The sequence below is a fragment of the Jaculus jaculus genome, chromosome 1, assembly GCF_020740685.1.
Source record: "Jaculus jaculus isolate mJacJac1 chromosome 1, mJacJac1.mat.Y.cur, whole genome shotgun sequence".
Lineage (NCBI taxonomy): Eukaryota > Metazoa > Chordata > Mammalia > Rodentia > Dipodidae > Jaculus > Jaculus jaculus.
In genome coordinates, this window is record NC_059102.1 from 205,848,681 (window position 1) to 205,870,103 (window position 21,423).

Below are 21,423 nucleotides of genomic sequence, written 5' to 3' on the forward strand. Positions count from 1 at the left end.
AGATTTCATTTTCCACTTAAGGAAAAGACTTAAAAACAAGGAAAGTAACTATGACTCACAGCTTACCTATATACCACACAAACAGAATTCAAACTTCTATTTACTCTGCATGCCATAAGGCTTTTGCTTCAAACTGATATTATCTTTATTTAATCAAATACTTGGGGGCTATGTTAAATTATTATACATTGAATATATTTCTTATTTTACTATTGCTTTAACTTTAAAATTATCATATATGAGAAATAGTGAAATCATGACTTGAATTACAAATTTTTCAAGTCTTGACCACTTAAAGTAGTTGTCTCTTCCCAGGTTTAAAGATCTCTTTATCTAACCATCCTTTGTGCCTTCAGGTCTAAAAGAAAGTTAGAGATAAGCTATGTTGTAACTATTGGGTACAATACTCAATTAATACAAGCCCAGAGCAACCAGAGGGGGGAAAAAAACTTTGGAGAGCAGTTCCTATTACGCAAAGGTGGTTAAAGAATGTCTATTTATTTTGAGTATTTTAAAATATTTTATAGACTTGTCACTAGCAGGTACAGCACAAAAATCTATGAATTCAAAAGTGAAGGTCACAAAAAGTCTTCCCCAAAGAAGATTCAAGTAACATGTAGTTGTTTAAGAAACACAGTCATGAATAAGAGACACCTTGATAAGAAACGGAAAATAGGGCTAGAGGGATTGGTCAGTGGCTTAGGTGCTCACCTGCAAAGCCTAATGACATGGGTTCAATTAACCAATAACCACATAAAGCCAGATTCACAGAGTGACATAACTTGCACAAGCTGAAGGTCCTGGTGCACTCATTCTCTCTCTCTTCCTCTCTCTCTCTTCCCCCTACCTTCCTCTCTCTCTCTCTCCATCTATATCTGTCTCTACCTCTCTCTGCTTGCAAGTACATATTTTTTAAAAAAGGAAAGGAAAATAACATAAGCCCAGCACACACTACTTCGAATTATCTTCCTTCTATTTATCACTATTGATACAAGCATGTGCTTCCATCAAGCCAGGCAGCTTACTTTACTTCTAAAATGGCTCAGTATGTTAAGGATTTTGTCCAACTGAAGTCCCTGCTTCTTGCTTTTTAGAAGAATGGAATATGATATGGTACTAGGAATTTCCTTAATTACTGTCCTCTCTTAAAACCCTTCAATATTCTGTTAGTGACCATTGCTAAATATGACTATCTCTGCATTTTCTTGTAACTGTATCCCACACTCACATGTGTAAACTAATCTCTAGCAATTAAGTCTGCTCCACTAATGGCACTATTTTTAAAATGGAATATGTTTTATTATGTACTTTACTTCTAAGCATTTTCAGTGAAACTAGATATATAATTGATTGAATGAATATGGCCATTGACTATGATTATTTTTTCTAATTAAGAGAATATAAATAAATGCCACCAAAATGAAACTTTAATGAATTTGTTGAATTAAAATACATTTCTAAAAATATCTCAAGGTAACAAATTGTCATGCTACTGTATGCAAATCTGCAAAGTGAATTGTCCAGAATAAATACTATCAAACTGTACCAAAACAAAGACTCTTAGTTGCCCGGGTTATCAAAGAAAGCTTTGTAGAAATAAGAACTGAGCTACATCCTATGGGCTGAGCTGGTTGTGAGCAATATAAAGGGGTTTCTAGGAAAGGTGCCAACAGGAGCGTCAGCATTTTGTGAAAGTGGTGACCAATCCAATTAAGCTTGGAGCACCAGGTCCTTTTGCGAAGAAAAGTAAGAATAGGATGGTAGACTACTTTTACATCAATGAGAGTTTAATGATTGACTAAAGAGATTTCTTTCCAACAGAAGTCAGCTAAGTTTATATTTATATGGAATAATTAGAGTGGCATTTTAGAAATATGAAAATTTCCTTCAGTGTGAAGAAATGAGAATCAGAGTTAAAGATAGGATGGATGATATCAAATTATAATCTTCCTGAAATCTTAAAATATCTAATAAGTACCTAGTGTGGACTAGGTCACAGAACTCAAAAGACATTAAATGTAAGTGACAATTTTATGAAACAATTTATAGGAATTTTAAGTCTGACAGGTATGCAGATCGAACTAAAAAATAATGATGACCTCAAATCTTTGCAAGGTAAAATTTTGGAATTCCTAACTTGCAAGAAACTAAGGGAATGGTTATAGAATGGGAGAGGGGAACCTGTTTCATTCCAGACACACTGCTAGAGTTGGCCACAGACCAAACAAACAAAACCAGCACAGAAGTAACTGGAAAGCTGGCTCTTTGATAGAAGATAGAATAAGAAATTTAATGGAAATGTTGGGGGATGATATTTGCAGTCCTAAAAATGGGTGATATATGTAAACTTTCAAGAAAGCATCTAAATTGTTAGAAGGCTAGAACCTGGCATTCTTGTCTTATCCATGATTGAGAAACAAGAGTGGAAAAGAAAGGGAAAGAGACCAAAGAATTCAAAGGATGAAACAGCTACCAATTAGAAAGGTTTGATGATTCAAGAGTAGGTAGTGTTCTTCTAGGACAAGAAGACTTAAAACACTGAAGTCATTGTACTTATGGATCAGGAACTCCAGAAACCTAGAGAACATAGTTTACCTCAACACTAAGGAGTTTGGGAGGATCATTTAGCTAGAAAGTCTGGAAGTAAAAACATTCAACACTTAGGAAATGCAACTTTAGAGGAAAAGCTTAAGGCATGAAAAATCCGAATACTTTTATATAAACAGAGGGAAAAGTGAAGGAGAAGCTAAAATATTATCTGTGTGCTTGAAAGGAACTTGCCATAGAGATGTGCTCCCTTCATATTTTTAGTGTAAGCCTCTTAAAATCCTACATATACTAAGAAAAGCCTCCCATTTCTGTTAGTTGCTTCAAATGTCTCAAAAATCACAGGAACATTGCACTTAAATTTTTATTCTCTAGTCAACATTTGTTTATGTCTAGTTAATGCTGTTTACCTGATTTTTTTTTTTTAGCAAGGAATAATAATAAAAAAATCAAAGCCACACTAGAAACAGACATAGGAAGAAAGAACTCATTTTCAGGCCAAAAGAAATTCCTGGAAGAATATGGAAAAGGTCCAAGACAATGGTCCTATAGAGATAAGAGTAAGGAGGGGAGGGGATTATTCGAATCAAACCACTGATGTCAGTGATTTCCAATATAGTTACGATGTATTTGTGCAAAATATCAGTTATTACCAGTGACAGATTGTGTCATAATGTCAACAATCTCTTGTAAATCATGTGTTTTTATAAGTAAAATATATTCCAAAAATGAGTCCATAGCTCACTTGTCAAACTAAGAACATATTTTGGGCGGGATTTTTTTTCCACAAATGTAATGTAGCAAACAATGAAACTATTCCAGTAAGAAGCAAGAAAATCCAATGTATTCCATAGTATATTGAAAAATAACATGCATTCTAATGTTGGTAGCCTCATTTAAAGCCCTCACAAATCCCAGAAGGCAGAGTTATTACTAACAGCTTATATTGGCAATGTCATTGAGGCTTCAGAGATCAAATAACTTATTGAAGTTTCATGTAACCTTAATATGTACTATTGTGTGAGGTTGTGAGCAAGTGATTTGACTTCTATTGACTCAACCAGCTTATCACTGAAAATATATCTACAACTGCTATCTTTTTGTGTGTGTGTGCACACACATGCGTGTGTGTGTGAGTGTGTGTAGAAAGCAGTATCTGTTATGACAACGTATCTGTAAGTCATTTCATAATTAGACAAACAGTAGATGACATATTTACACAACATAGGATTTAAGCCTATAACTTAACTAGGCTAGATTGTCTATACCAAGATATATGCCATGTTTTGTTTTTGTTTATTTTTTTGGTTTTATGAGATAGGGACTCTCTCTGATCCAGGCTGACCTGGAATTAACTATGTAGTCTCAGGGTGACCTCATACTTTCATTGATCTCTGACCTCTGCCTGCTGAGTGCTGGGACGAAAGGCATGCTCTACCATGCAAAGCTGTGCCATCTTTTGACTAAAACACCATTGCCTGATACATGATTATGGATGGATCCATACAAGCGTACAAGCATACACACACACACACACACACACACACACACACACACACACACACACACCACAGGAGGGGACGACTAAGGGAAATAGCAGAGAATTGTTCTTTATATGACCTGAAGAAATACACATATTTTTAAGCATTCTCTTTTTGTGTTTTTAAATTAGTCATTCTGAGTAACGTGGCCAAGGTTTTAACAAGTGCTAGGCTTAGAATTCTGTAAAATTACTTGAATTTCTGACCTGTAGACTCATTCATGACTTTGACTATATCACAGGTAGCTTTAATTTTTCCATCTGAAAATAAATGGTTTGGGTTAAATGGCTTCTTCTAAAACATATTTCATAAACAAAATTACAAGATTCTATGCTCAGTTTGTATTGCTTTATATATATATACATATATATATATATATATATATATATATATATATATATATATATATATAGAGAGAGAGAGAGAGAGAGAGAGAGAGAGAGAGAGAGAGAGAGAGAGAGAGCGAGCCATATATATATATGGCTAGATTTACAAAGAATATATAACATGCAGAATTTCTTAACTTCCTTTCCTCAATGCATGTATAATATAGTTACAACAGACTATTTTTATAGGCTTCTGTTTATTTGGCAGAAGTGTCAAAGATTAAGGTCACTGGAATCATAAGTGTCTATGTTCAATCTTCACTTTTTATTCACACAACCTCTTCTTTAGTGTATTTTTATGATAATACACAGTACCAGAAAAGCTAATCAAACAGCAAAATAGTAAAATAAAGGTAGCGATTTTAAGTTCATCTTAAAATACCTACCAGAAGTATAAGAGTGAAAAGCAAAGGACAAAATAAATCATTGTTCAGTACCTTTAGTAGTTAAGCATTTTGAGCAAGCTAAATAATTAACTTTCTTTAACACAAGAAGTGGGTATTCATTTCTGTTAGCTAATCACAGCAACTTCCCTAAGATAAATCATGAGCCTCATCTTGAAAGAATGAAGTAAATTTGGTTAACTTATAGGAAATGCCTTCTGTGGGATCTCTGATAGGGTTTCACTCATACATAAAAATACAATCATTTCTCTTATTCCCCCTACTTGGTGTTTTAAAAATGCAATGCTTATTCCCTGATACATATGATCCTAAACAGATAAGCCTAAGGAAAGGGGCAGTATACAAAGATTTCTATTGGGGTAATACAAAGAATTTGAATTGTACCAACAGTGAGGTGCTAAATTAACTCTGGAACCTAAAAATCTCTGCCAATATTTGTGTGGAATAGTAAATATGCTCAATGTTGCAGCCAAAATATTTCTTTCAAATGTATGATTCTATAATTCTGTGGATTCTGTTCATACTCCACTTTCCTTCCACACTGGTCATTCTCAACTTTTCAGGTATCCTTTAGAACTCTACACAATGGCATTCTTCCTTATTCTCATACTCAAATCATCAAGCTTACCAGTAGAATATCTAAAGTGGCCTGAATCTTTGCATTGTTCCAAGAAATTCCTCCCCCAATGGCCAACTTTGTAAACATAACTTAATAGATTGTCTTCTGAACTACAAGTGTCTCCATCCTCCTGAATGACTGAATATCCATAAAGAGAATGAACCATCCAATATTATCTAATCAATTTCAGCTCTTCTTCCCTATGAGCTCTATTAATATTCTGCCCATACACACATCCCTCAGCAGCAATTCCACTAGCTCTCAAGATCTTTCCTTAGCCTTCAACATTCTGACATCATCTCCCATTACTCTATTTCCCATCCAGTCACTACACCAACCTTCCTTTTCTTTTTCCCTGTGCACTTTGAAATCTATGATCTATCAATTCAACATCACCATTATTTTACACCCTCCATTTTCTATTGCTTTTCCCTATAAATTTGAATACTACAACTGTATTGGACCAAAACTGGAAAAATATGTAATTTGTTCATGGTTTTAAATTTTAGGTTTTCCTTAAGAAGATTTGATGGACCTAGAGATCAGAGAACAAATCTGTCTCATAATAGGCTCATAAATTTCCTAGGAGTTTTCACTGGTGGGGTCTATTTGGACTGTAAAAGTGATGATTTCAGGAAGTTTTTTTTCAAGAAAGAAAATGAATACCTATATTGGAATTACAGAACTGTTATATTAAATTTACTCCAACATCATATTTCAAAAACAGTAATTAAGATTCCCTGCTTTGAACAATACAGATGATCAACATATCTGCTAAAATGAGAAAAGCATGGTAGCTGAGTCAGATGCACACCTTTCAATGTCTATATTTAACAAAATAACAAAAGGTAGAATTTAAAATTTAAACTCACCAAAGTATTTAAGCTCTATTTTTCTGCCACTGAAGAGTAATCCAAGAGGAATTTTGGAAAACAAACCTAATCAAATAACAAAACTGTATAACAAATATATTAATATATTTTAAATAATTGTATTTATAAGAAGAAGCTTATATAGTCTGGTAGTTTGAATAGAATAGGTGGCCCCCAATATATTCAGTTGTTTGTTTGTAGTTTGCATCTGTAGCCACCTGCTAGAGGCAATGTCATCGGGTGATTTTAAGGTGTGGTGGTGGGTTTCCGATTTCAATCTAAAGATATGCAAAGTGTGCCTAACTGGAATTCCTGAAGTGTGTGTGGCTTTTGGCTTTTGGACTTTTTGGCTTGTGCTTCTCTCTCTCTGCTTGGTCCTGTGAAGGCAGGCCAGCTTCTTATGCCATTATGGAACTTCCCTTGGATCTGTAAGCTTCAATAAATCCCTTCCTCCATAACTGTGCCTGATCTGGAAGTTTATCTCAGCGAACCTGAAGCTGTCTGATACATATAGTAAGGTATATTAACGTATATTATTTCTTAAGATCTTAAAAATATTTATATATTTATATATTAATATTTATTTATTTGAGTGTGTGAGAGAGAGAGACAGAGACACTATAAGGGTTTGCCCAGGACTCTTGTCAGTGCACACAAACTCCACACACATGAGTACTATGGAATCAGACCCAGGCCAGCAGGCTATGCAAGCCATCTCTCCAGCTCTTAAATTTTAACTACATAATTACAGCAAAAAAATTCTCAAACCCCAAAAGTATTTTTAAAAAAAAGTATTTAAAGTATCTTCTAGAAATTGTCATTTGTAAATAATAAAGGAAAATAAAATATGCATATTTTATTTTATTTCTTTGAGAAATCACATGGCATGACATATTGCATGTATTTGTTATATGAAGTTTCAGGTTTCTACAGAAAAAATTGAAAAAAGCCAAATAACAATGGTTCTTTTTTTTGCAAAGAATGATTTTCTAGTATAAATTTTAGTACAATAACAAGTGTATGAAACCTTAATTAAAAGCCTAGGACTTTTCTCATTGCTATATATGATGTTAGCCTACAGAGAAAATGTGTGACTCTTAATCCCATTATAAGATATTCTTGAGCTGGAGAGATGGCTTAGCAGTTAAGGAACTTGCCTGCAAAGCCAAAGTACCTAGGTTTGGTTCCTTAGGGCCCACATAAGCCAGTTGCACAAGGTGGCAAATGTATCTGGGGTTCATTTGCAGTGGATGGAGGCCCTGGAGTGCCCATATTATCTCTCTCTATCTTTCTCTTTCTTTCCTCCTCTGTCTTTTTCTCTCTGTCAGTAAATAAATAAAAGTAAAATATTAAAAAAAGATATTCTTAATATTATATTCCTGCTTAGATTCATAAATTTTATACAATGAAGAAAGATCTGGGGGCGGGAGAGATTGCTTAGTGGTTAAGCACTTGCCTGTGAAGCCTAAAGACCCTGATATGAGGTTCATTTCCCCAGAACATAAGTAAACCAGATGCACAAGGGGGCACAGGTGTCTGGAGTTCGTTTGCAGTGGCTGGAGGCCCTGACATGCCCATTCTCTCTCTCTCTCTCTGCCTCTTTCTCTCTCTGTCTGTTGCTCTCAAATAAATAAACAAAAAAAATTAAAAAAAGAAAGATCTGTGTTTGAATATAAATAATTAGCAGGTTAGTACAGCACAAAAGCAAGAGAACACAACATGAACCCCATCAACTTCTCATTCTACAAAAGATAATGTTGTTTTCAATATTAGAGGATGATCAATTCATAATTTATAAAGGGAAAAGAATGTTTTCAAATCTCATCATGGGAAAATAATTATCTGAAGAAAAAAAATAACTATGTTAGCAGCACAGCTCCACATAGTTACTAGCAACATAAAATTATACTGCTGTTTCAACCAGCTATCCTCTGACGTGTGAGACTCCAAATGGTTCTAAGGGTGCCTCTTACCACTGCTGCTTGTTAACAGGTGTTTAATTCCATTGACTAACACTTTACCACATTTGATTTAGCCTTTCATATTTTTTTGTTCTGAAATGATAACACTAATTAATAATAATCCATTCAAAAATCATTTTTTATACAAAACAGTCAAAAGTGGCATGAACACATCCATTATAGAATAAATTAAAATAAGTATCCATAATACACAATCATTTCTTTCCCCAATTTATACATCAACCAATATCATTATAAAAGAAACTTTGGTTTTCATTTAGATTTTGCATAAAAGAATGTACAAAGTTGCAAAGTAATAGTCTCCAAAGAATCCATGTTTGTCATGATATTTGCTATTTGTATCATTGCACAGGAAAATCTAAAGTCTGCTTTCAGGAACATCTGATATTCTAACACTGCTCCTTTCACTTAGCATTTGGAATGAAACAGTAAGCTTATTTAACTGTTTTGATTTTTTAACTCATTGGACTGTAATATATCTATGAATAAAATCAACTTATGTTCTAGCATATTATCTCATCAAAATTAAATTAATATCAGGAAATCTCTGTGCACATCCTAATTGCTTCTTAGGTTTTGTCTGAGGATTTTCTCATGCTAGGCATGCACATCTCCCTATGCAATCTCACACGTGTTTCCTGAATAGTAAGGAGCTCATATTATAATTTATCTTCCTGAGGGAGGCATATTCCTTGTAGAGGTCATATTTAAGAAATATCAGACATGAATTTTGAACACTTTGACTTAAGTTCCTCTCTCCAAGATAATTGCATATCCAGGTTGCTGAAGGAGCAATTTTAGGGATATAATCTAACAATTGGTCTTTAGAGATGTTCCTAAGAGCAAATGAAAACAGAAAATTCAATAAGAAATAAAGAGCAGGTAGAAGAAAAGAGAAGTTTCAGATAATAAGACTATGATGAAATCTAGTAGGGAATATAAGTAAAATAATTCTAAGGTTGATTTTCTTCTCACATGCTTCTTTAATTAAATGGTCATGTTACTTTGCATCTTCTAACATTTACTCTCAACTCCTGCTTTTCATCTCTAAGTGATGACAATGCAGATCGTGGGATATGTAAAATACTTTAAGAAATTCAACTATAAATATCTTAGTTAACTAAAGTGGTTCATGGAATCTAGTCTTATTAAACAGAGTTACAAATAATAACAACTTTGCTCTTCAAATACTGATATCTTAAAACTATGCACATGTTTACTTTGACTTTTTAAAAGTAGTTTCATGTTGACTACCTGAAATTTGTTTTATCCAAAAGAAGAAACTTACTTAAAGCTTCAGAAAAAAATCAATACATTGTTTTACTATAATACAATCAAAATTTTTGCTGTGCTGGTTATTTTTACATTCCTTTGTTTCAAAAGAAGTCTCTATTTAAGATTTTTTGTGTAGAAAACTTGTACTCCTTCATCCATGCCTCCAGCAACAACTACAAGTGTTTACAGTTATACTTAGCCATTTAATGGTCAGCTGAGACTAATCAAGCCAACAGTGACACTATTGGAAATGTTATCATGGCTTTTTTTTTTTTTTTAGAACAACAATAGCAACAAATGTGAGCATTCTTGGTCCAAAATGTGAAACTTCATCATTGAATAAACTAAACCAAAAACTTCATGACAGAAGTCTAAACCTGGCTGACTGCTAATTCTCACCAGCTTGAGATGCATGCCATCCATCAAAAGACTATATACACCTATGTTAAAAATAAACTGTGACCTTCTTTGTTAAATGACAGAAATGTTACTTTCTTAACTTTTCTTTTTTTTTATGTTTCAGCATTGGAAGTGCATGCTTACTAGTATTGCTGAGCTTTCTTCACCAATTGAACACCTCCAGTACCTGGAAGGGTGGCTTAACGCAACAGATCAACACAAGGCACATCCCACAAATGAACCATCTACTCTGATTTCTCCCAAACTACTCATTTCATTCCTAGAATATAATGTTAAAAGCAAAGGCTCAGGCTGGAGAGATTGCTTAATGGTTAAGGCGTTTGCCTGAAAAGCCAAAGGACCCAGGTCAATTCGCCGGGACCTATGTTAGCCAGATGCACAATGGGGCGCACACATCTGGAATTCATTTGCAGGGACTGGAGGCCCTAGTGTGCCCATTCTCAATCTCTCTCAATCTCTCTCTCTCTCTCTCTCTCTCTCTCTCTCTTTCTTTCTCTCTCTCTGCCCCTCTCCCTCTCTGTCCCTCATCTCTGTCAAATAAATAAATAAAATAAAATATTTATTTAAAAAAACAAAGGCATCTAACAGTTTCAAGAAAAAGTACTTTTTAAGGTACTATTAAGTACTATTTTTGTTTTTTTCTTCCCATAATGCATTAAAAGACTCTCTACATAATAGATACTCCAACTTGGTGTAAATATACTTAACTTCTAGAAAAGTATCTAATTGACTATATACATAGCTGTCCAACTTTCAATTCACTAGTTAAAAAAAAAAACAGAAAATATCTGGTTATTCTATATTTCTGTAATTAGAACTGCTTAAAGTCAAGTACCTTAAAAATTACAAGTGATCGGGCTGGAGAGATGGCTTAGTGGTTAAGCGCTTGCCTGTGAAGCCTAAGGACCCCGGTTCAAGGCTCGGTTCCCCAGGTCCCACGTTAGCCAGATGCACAAGGGGGCGCATGTGTCTGAAGTTCGTTTGCAGAGGCTGGAAGCCCTGGCACGCCCATTCTCTCTCTCTCCCTCTATCTGTCTTTCTCTCTGGGTCTGTTGCTCTCAAATAAATAAATAAAAAATTAAAAAAAAAAAAGAGAATCGGCTCTCTTCAGAAAAAGGGTCAGATTTAAAAAAAAAAAAAATTACAAGTGATGAGATGGAAAGATTGCAAGGCACTCATCTGCAAAGCCAAAGGGCCCAGGTTTAATTCCCCAGGACCCACACAAGCCAGATGAACAATGTGACACATGTGTCTGGAGATTACTCGCAGTGGCTAGATGCCCTGGTATTCCTATCCCCCCCCTCTCTCTCTGGCTCTCTCTCTCTCAATCTTTCTCGCTCTCCCTCTCTCCGCCTCTTTCTCTCTCTCAAATAAATAAATAAAACCGCATGTGTAAATTATAGAACTCAGTAGAATCACAGTAAAAATCAGTCGTAATAGTAAAATTGAAAGAGAACAAAATTCATCTTTGCTTGAATTACTTTTATTTACAACTATAATACAGTTGAAGAAAGATTTCTGCTATAGTTCCACCTAAATATGTGACCAAGTTAAGAGGAAAGATAAATGATGAAGAATCCTGTAATCAAACTGATGATTATCTTTTGGGTAGACTGATAGATTCTGCCTACTTTTCAAGTATCCAATCTTCTTATGTGTTTACATTTTCTTACAAGATCAGTAGCATCAAAAAGTTGAGCCACATACGAGCAAGCATTAAAACCATGAAATAGATACAAAATTGAATTACTTGAATATGTTTTTTGGAAATTTCACTTGTGTTCCACAGCCAGAAGTGCTGGATATAGAGGTGATAAACTATATTGATACATACAAGGCTCCCCGGGTTCTTGTCCCTTACTAGAAATACCATGAAAGGGACATTACCAACAATGCCTTCTCTTGATTTTCCCCATACTTCAGACATTCAGTATTTCATTGAAATTTTGTCTTGTCTACTTATATAAGCTGAAACATAAAATTCTTCAACACGAATTTTCTAAGTGAAGCAAAGTATCAATAACCAGATTTCTGATACAGAAGTTGTCTATTGAAAATCATATGAATCTGAGGATGGCCTGGGATATATGATCACTGACTATGCTATTAATCAATGAATTAATTATGGATAAAATATAGCCAATTTATCATGTAATATAAATGAATTCTAATAAAAAAATTTGCTTTTCTACTCTACTAGGTTTTTATTTCTCTGCGGGTTGAAAGCAAACTTACTTTTAGTGTGTGAATTTTAGTTCCTTATGAAAAATATGAAAATTTAAAATATCTCAAAACATAAATATTTTTTCAAATAAAAACACGTATATACAAATACAAGAGTTATTTGAAAGTTGTAGAGGCTAAAACAGATTGTGTACCCTATTAGAACTAAATAAAATACTAAGAATCTGAGACTAGTTGAGCACAAAAGTAGTTAAACTTGGTGAGACATGAAATTAGACTTTAATGCATGCAAAACACATTCCAATGCATATTTTTAGGTGGAGGCTGATTGACTTTTCTTGGTGTTTAAAATTAAAAGCTGCCTTTAGGCAGTTAAGAACCTTTGGAAAGCATTTGATATTACTAAGCTCAAGCACTTCCATTTAGATCTACCATGGAGCTCTGCAAGGACCAAGTATGAAGTCTCTTCCCAGGACAAAATTTAATGTGGCCACCTGCCAGTACTTTTCTTCACAGCAGGTTCATCAGTTTCTCTTCCTGGGATGACCTGTCATCTTAACCAATTGAATTCACTCATTTCTCTTATTACCCCATACTCACAAGCCCTTATGAATAGTCATTAACAATGATAATGAATACCATAAATATATGGGTAGATAGCTCTGTGCCAAACATTGATGACTATGCCAAATACTATCTCATTACATTCTCATAATATGTATACAGTAGTTGCAAACATTAATCTAATTTTAACATTTGAGAGAATTAACGTGTAGAAATGTTAAGTATTTCACCAACGTTCACACAACTTTCCAGTGACGTTAGAAGTTATTCCATTTATATGGTGGCACTTTTTAATTAAGGTTAAACATCCTGTTTAAGTTTCTAGCAGCCTTCTGGAGTACCAGTGCAACAGAGGGTATATCTGAGTGTAGGCCAAAGGCGAGCATGATAGTTTGAATTTATGTTCCCCAATATGCTCACAAGTTTTATTAAAGCATGGCATTTGAATTTCCCACTGCCTGACAAGAAGAGGTATCACTAAGGGCAGATGCTGATGTCCAGCCAAAGGGTTATTTGGGAGCTAATCTGAATTCCAGCCTAAATTATGGAGAGTAAGTTATCCTTGGGTCCCTGCTGTCTGGCTACCAGATTTTGGCTCTTGCTTGTGCGGCTGTTAATGTTTGTTTCTCTGTGTGGATATGTACAAGAGGGGCTAGCTTCTTCTGTCACTATAGAACTTCCTCTGGAACTATCATCCTGAATCAATTGTCATTCCTCCCATAAAATGTGTCTGATTTGCAGGTTCATCTCTGCCAAATGGATGAGACTACAGTAGCATATTTGGGGGTGGCTCTGAATTCCTGCCCAAAGGTGTGGAGAGTTTGAGTTCTAGCATTGTTTGCTTATGTTGCTTATGTTATTTGTTTTCTATAATTGTTTCTCTCTGTTTGTTTGTATAAAAGTAAACAATTTCTTCTGTCATTGATGGAACTCCCCAATATCTGTAAGCATGAAATAAATCCCTTCCTCCCATATACTGTGTCTGTTTGGAATTTCATTCTATAGTGGATCTGATTGCAGCATAATTTGGCACCAGGAGTGGGGTCTCACAGAGATAAATCTGACCATATACATTTTGGTCTTTTGGAGCTTGTCTGCTGGAGGAATATGAATAAACATGGCACTGATAACTGCATAAGCCTTATAGAATAGTAAGCCAGATTTTATTGGCTGTTCTAGTGAGAGTTTGAAAATGCTAAATGCAGACAGAATTGTGTTGACTTATGAACACTCAAAGTGGAAACAAAGACAGCAAAAATTTTGTTGGAACTAGGCTACTGGCATAAAGGCAGGCTGTGTTCTGCTTCTCAAGCCTTAAGAGCTTGATCAAGGTTAAATTTTAATGTGCTTGGCAGAAGATATAGAACTGAAGGATGTACAGTATAGAGCTAGAAACATTCAAGCAAGTTTAAAATTACTGATACAGACTGATTTTAGGTTGGATGTGAAGGCTGCTATTATTAAACAGATTACCACCATTAAGGGTATCCCAACTGTTTTACATTGAAATATGGAAAAAAATGCCTGAGATTAAATATGCCCAGAAAGGCTAAATAAATATGAATACAAACGCTTTGTTAAAGATTTATTTTTATTTATTTGAGACAGAGGAAAAGAGAGAGAGAGAGAGAGAGAGAGAGAGAAAGCATGAGAATGGACACACCAGTGTCTCTAGCCACTGCAAACAAACACCAGCCATATGTGTCACCATGTGCATCTGGCTTACGTGGGACCTGAAGAATTAAACCTGGGTCCTTAGGTTTCATAGGCATGCGCCTTAACCAATAAGCCATCTATCCAGCCCAATCACAAACTTTTTTGAAAGGAGATGAATGAACAGAATAATTCTGAATGTTCAAAATCAAGACTTATTTTCTTCCTGAATTTACAAAATGGCTGTGTCCCTAGACATTAGATATTGGCTTTGGAAACATGAAAAATGCATGAAAGTAGGTCATAAAGTGCACATGACTCCAGGAGCTACTGCTGAGATGCTGCATAGCAATGACACTGTATAGATGAACTAAAGAGGACATTGTAAGATAGACCATAGTAAACAATCTAGACACAAAGTTATTTTATATATACCAAGACTGTACAAAGTCTACCATGGACTGCTATTGGCTCAGGATAGAAGTTTTCTCCAGCTACTCAACCCAGCTAGAGGAGCAGAATTGGAAATCCAGAGACCGGCATGCCTGGTTGTTGGATGTCAGTCTTCAACTTGTACGTGTTTGATGTTTAGCTAATAGTTATTTATTTCACAATGGTCTGGTCTCTCTTAGCTATGCCTTTTTGTAATGAAAATGTTTATTCCATGCCATTATGCATGGAAAGTATTTAATTGGTTTGGATCTTGCAGGACTTAAAGTTAAGATACCATCTTGACTCTCAGATGAGACTATGAACATTAGAACAGTCTCAAAGTTGGTGGGTCTGTGGGGACCTTTGAAATTGGACTGAATGCAATTTACATTTTAGTATAGTCATGAATCAATGTGGGTCAGGTGCCAAATGTGGTGGTTTGAATATAACTATATGTTCACCACAGCCTCCGATGTTTTTTGAGTTATGTTAAACTTCCTTCTTTTGTCTCCAGCAGCTGGCCTGAAAGGGTTGTTTTACTGGGGACCAATCTGAGTTCAACTCAATGATGTGTTTGGGATCTATTCAGAATTTCACCTCAAAGGTGTGGAGAGAGTGTTTGAGCTCTAGCCTTGCTTGTTTGTGGTGCTGGCTGCTGGTTCATGTTTGCTTGCTGTAGTTATTTTTCTTTGCTTGGATGCATAGAAGTAAACAGTTTCTCTGTCATTGATGGAACTGCCTCTGGATCTTTAAGCTTGAAATAAAACCCTTCCTTCTGTAAAATTTGTCTGTTTGGAAGTTCATCCCAGCACTGTGGAGCTGACTACAGTAACATATATGTAACTTCAAAATAGGTAGAACCAGTGTATGTGTGAGTGTGTGTGTGTGTGTGTGTGTGTGTGTGTGTGTGTGTGTGTGCTACAATTGGCTTCTCAAAGATTATGAGATAAATAGCACTTCTACTATGACCTGGCTACAATTTATGCTATTCCAAAGGTAATGTGGTAGTTTGAATAGGTGGCCCCCAATATATTCACTGTTTTATTAGTTTATAGTTTGGATCTGCAGCCTCCTGGCTGAAGGAGATGTCACTGGGCAAATCTTAAGGTGTGGTGCTGGGTTTCAAATTCCAATCAAAAGATATGCAAAGTGCCTAGTTCCACCAGTAGTTCCTGAAGTACGTTGTGTGGCTTTTGGCTTTTGCCCTGGTTTTTTTTTTTTTCTGTCTGTTTGGAGCTGTGCAAACAGGGTCAGCTTATTCTACCATTATGGAACTTCCCCTGGATCTGTATGTTTCAATAAATATCCCTTCCTCCATAACTGTGTCTGGTTTGGAAGTTCATATCAGTGAATATGAAGTTGTCTACTACAGGTTAAGACCTCTTATACTTATATTCAAAACAAACTCTGCTCAGTAACTATTTGGTGAGTGCTTAGCAAAGTACTTGACTAGGTATGTGGTTATCACTCAAACTGTGTCACTTGTCATTACTTATGTTTACATCTTTTTAATGTTTAAAACCTATACATTTAACTCAGATATATATTTATAAGTTACTGTAATTATACTGTTTTTGTTAACTTTCTCTTGTATGTCTTTAAAATAGTTTTTCTTTGATGTATTTTATTCAAATCCAAAAGTGTATTATTTGGAAAAAAAATGAATGAATAATCTTGGCTTGTCCTGGCAGAGTTAAAATGCATTGCTGAATCTGTATAACCCATAAACGCTGATGTATCAGATACAAAATTTCTGATGTAGTTTCTACTGTCATATTCTATCATTTATTTCTTCTTATTTACTGATCAAGAATGAGAAATGCCAAATTCAATACAATGGCCATCTGAGAAAAACATGATCTTCTTTTTATGACTGTCAGGCAGTGATGGGATTTTACCTCAGGATACAGTGTTTCTCTTCATATCACATTCATTTTTATATAGTATTGCAAGTGTTACCAGGAGCCAGAGTAGGTGAAATATTGATTGGAATTCTAAATATTATCCACCTCATCTAAATGAATGCTGAAAGAAACAAGCTAAACTAAGAGGAGATCTGTACTCTGTGTACAGAGCATTTAAAACACATATTCCTGTATACAACATAATGAATTTGATGAGGGAAAATTCAGTAAGTATTAGAAACAATTTTTGTTCAAAGTTAATTAGTTCAAAATATATCAAATACTATCTGTGTTCAAAGAACTTTTAGATGCTAGGGATAAAGACTTTTTAAATGTAAAATTAAATTGGTAATTGTTGTAAAATGTAAGTAGAAGTTCTTCCTACTCATCTGTCAACTATTACATTTGACATACATATCTTTGTAATGCATACCATTGTAAATGATGGATTGGTCTTTAAAACAATTTAAAATGCTAGTTATTTTATGTATTAGAGAAAGAAAAAGGCAGATTGAGAAAGAATGGGTATACCAGGGAACTGAGCAACTGCTAATTCCATATACATATGGCCCCTTGTACATCTGGCTTTTGTGGGTTCTGAGGAATAAAACCCATGTCCTTAGGCTTCACAGGCAAGTACTTAACCACTAAGCAATCTCTCCAGCTCTCAAATGCTAATTCAAAAGGATACTGCAAATATATTTAGCAACTGAACCCAGCCAGAAGCTCTAGCTTGGCATTGGTAGACTCTTTAGCTAAAAGAGATCCATTCCATCAAAAAGTTTTGTAAATGCCTTTAATACATTTTATCAATGCTGCTCTCACTCTTTGTTGGAAAATTGACTTTTGTAATACCATTTCTACATATGTTAACTTTAAATAATCCTAGATTTAGTATGTTTGGATATTAAGGAATGTTTCCCTCCACTCTTTCAGTGCAGAATAGGAGGCTGAAAGAATCTAAGATCCACATGGTAGGAAAGCATACTGTGAGGCATTTTCTTCCCTAAAGAGACTTATTGGTACAATTATGACCCCACAGTGATTATTGATAACCTTACTAAGGAGGGCCTTCAGTGAATTGGAGGAAGGGGAGAGGGGACACAAGAGTATAACCAAATGGGAATGTGACCAAAATGGCAATATGCACATATATTAAAGTTGTCAATATAAAAAAATCAATTTTGGAGAAGGTGGATTAAAAATTGGTAGAGGACATAAGCATGATCAAAGTATATCATGAACACATGGTAATGTCATAATAAAACTCCTTTATATATGCACAAATATGCACTAATAAAAATACAAATGAGGTCAATTATATAACTCTGTTTTGTTAAACTGCTATTTATATAAATAAAGTCCTACTCCAAACTCCACTATCAAGTAGTATTCCAGTAAGTGCAAGAAATGCACGAACAATATCAAGGATAGTTTCTTAACTGCAGTTTCCCACCATAGTGACTAACTGGAGCTAACAAGAAGAATGTAGAGATATCAAAGCTCCAGGTTATAGAAAATGGTCATCTCAAATCCTGTAGGCAATTTCCCCATCACTAGAAACAAGTAAATCCCTAAGTCTCTAGTACTGAAATACATGGAATCAATTAGAATAGAAACTCTTAGAATACAGTGTAAATCACAGTGTACTGTAATCATATTGACTCCAAGATATCAATAAATATCTGTGTAGACATATATGAGCATGTGTTTGTGAGTATAACTGAGGTATAAACCTAATTTTAGGATACAGAATCAGTGTTTTTCACCAATAGTTGAAAACAATACAGCCATAATAGAAAAGTAAACTGGAGAGCTGCTAATGTTGGAATTTAGTTGCAAATGTCAATTTTTTCTTTGTTTATTTTTTTCAAGGTAAGGTCTCACTGTAACCCAGGCTGACCTGGAATTCACTATGTAGTCTCAGGGTGGCCTTGAAATCATGACGATCCTCCTACCTCTGCCTACCAAGTGCAGGGATTAAAGGTGTGTGCCACCATGCCTGGCTGAACTATCAATTTTATTTAATTGGTGGTTTTCAAACTATTTTTAAATGTTCTAGTTAGCTGGGTGTGGTGGTACACACCTTTAATCCCAGCACACAGGAGGCAGAGGTAGGAGGATCGTCGTGATTTCAAGGCCACCCTGAGACTACATAGTGAATTCCAGGTCAGCCTGGGCTACAGTGAGACCCTACCTCGAAAAAAAAAAAAAAGAAAACAATAAAATAAATAAAAATAAAAATGATCGTTTCCATAATCAACTTTGAGACAACTGGAGAAATTATTTTCTACCCTCAGAGGAAAAGAACTTATAGAATCTTAACCATACCACCTGGGTTATTATTTATTTTGTAAACACTGAGTATACCTTATGATATCCAAAATTATTCTGGCATGTATCTAATAAAATTGAGTCAAACTAGGATTACTTTCTCTAATTCCATAAATCAGACTCAAAGATGCAGAATCTAGAATGGAATTTCTCTCAAGGCTATACATTACAGGAAGGAAAAAAAAAAAACCTCAAAATTAACTACATAATGAAAAATTTGCAGGAAAAAAATCTCAGTCCAAAATTACACCTTATGCAGTGTTTTGGCATATACGTCTTCAAACGATGGCTACAGAAATCCAAAGGGACAATCCTCACACCCAGTCAGATGGATGCCTTTTGTGTCATAATCTTAGGGTGGCAAGCTTCTAAAAACCTTGGAGATATGTACCTGATTTTTAGTCATTAGAAGTGAGTAATGCTTGCACATAATTTACTTCATATGTCAGATTATGTAACATGCAAGCAAGAAACAACAAACGAAAAATGATAGCTTACTTTCCCTCAGTATGAAACTCTGGTCTACTACCAAATATTGCTAAAATATGTCAAAAAGGATTTTATAAATATCTAAAAGCTTATCAATGATATGGAAGATAATATTATATATGTAAAATATAGAAAATATAATCTATAGTTGCCAGCATTAAAATTTATATATTTATTTCTCTTGTTGCAGAAAGGATAGTGAAGTGATAACACATACACAAAATGTATGTAATGTTACATATAATATTATATGGCCTAATAAAGGAACAGCATAATCACCATGCATTGTACTTACCAGGAAGAAGATTCTTTAAAAAATTTACATAATACACCTTAGATAAACTGCATAACATAATCTATTTCTCTACTCTCACAAAATTTATTAAAAACCAAGCTACTGAAGTTTGTTTTTTTACTTCAAAAATAAACATCCAGGTTGAGAGCTAGCTCAATGGGTAAGAATGTTTGCTGTGCAAACATGATGACCTGAATTTGATGTTCAGCATCCATGTACAGCATTGTACATGGCCACAATGCCCATGACCCCAGCACTCATTAGGGCAAAGACAGAAGGACTACTGGGAATTTCTGGTCAGTCAGTCTAACTGGAAAATGGCATAAGCCTCAGGTTCAGTGATATAGACTGTGTCTCAAGGAAATAGGCAGGAGGGTGATAAGAGTGATAAGATAGGACACTGGACATCCTTCACTTTCTTCCTGACAAGTGTGCACAGGGCAGGCACATCTGAGAAGTGTTAGCGCTGTGCACACACACACACACCAAAAAATGCAAACATATCCTATTTAAACTGAAGAATACTAAAGGCAAAAGAAGCAGTTTTTAAAAGGCAAGGAAAAGAAAAGAAACATTACTTCTATAAAATGACATTAAGTTAAGCCATAATTTGTCATTTCCACTTAAATGCAGAAACCATGAAAATACTATTGATTTCTGAATAAATACTTGATTATCTATAATTGTACACCCAGAAAAAATTCCAAAACAAAAGTAAAAGAAAACCCTATTCAAACTACAAAGAAAACCAAGATACCTGCCCCATGGTTACTTCAGATAGCTGGAAAGTGATTTCTGGGACAAAAAGAAAGCATGTAATAGGATTGTAAACATAAATCTAAATATGTTAGACATATAAATAAATAGAAATAAGTTAAATGCAGTAAATAAAAAGCAAAATATTTTCTAAATGGATTTCTGAAATCTAGCTATGTGTAGTTTGTCAAAGATACAACTTAGATATATTTAAGTAGGAGAAGTTAATATAAAATGATGAAAAAATATATGTCAATACCACTAGAGAAATGGGCAAGATGAATCTATGCAAACTACTCAATGTTATCATTAGACACCTTCAGTTAGATGTTCTAATTCTGTTTCTACCTTGTTCTACACATGTCTTCATCCCTTAATTCTGATAGCCCACATGATTTCTGCCATAGTACAGACAAAACACTGCAACTTCTACTAAAGGGCTAAGATTAACAAGAGGAAATGAATTATGAAGACTGCTACCAGAAGATTTACAGGTAACTAACAAAACAAGCTCATTCTTTGGGATACATATTTCAAAGGCCTCACATAGCCTCATGGAAAATCTACCAGACCAAACTTCTTGCTTGATTAGCCCACTTATTGTGTTAGCAGAGTAGATTTGGGCCACTTCAAAGGAGAAGACTCTTAAATTTCCAGAAGTATATAATAAAATTTTCAGAAAAGCCTGACTTATCTGTCAAAAATAGAGAAAATTGGTTAAGGAAATTATCAAATTTCATGGCCCTTGGATAAGGTAATGCAAAAA

The 21,423-nt window shown here is 34.7% G+C and overlaps 1 protein-coding gene across 1 annotated transcript in view; it reads right to left on the reverse strand.

Annotated features, from left to right (window-relative positions):
- The window catches only part of Sgcz (sarcoglycan zeta), a 1,272,783-nt gene that overhangs the window by 1,238,825 nt on the left and 12,535 nt on the right, over positions 1 to 21,423 (reverse strand). The gene's annotated exons all lie outside the window — the stretch shown is intronic.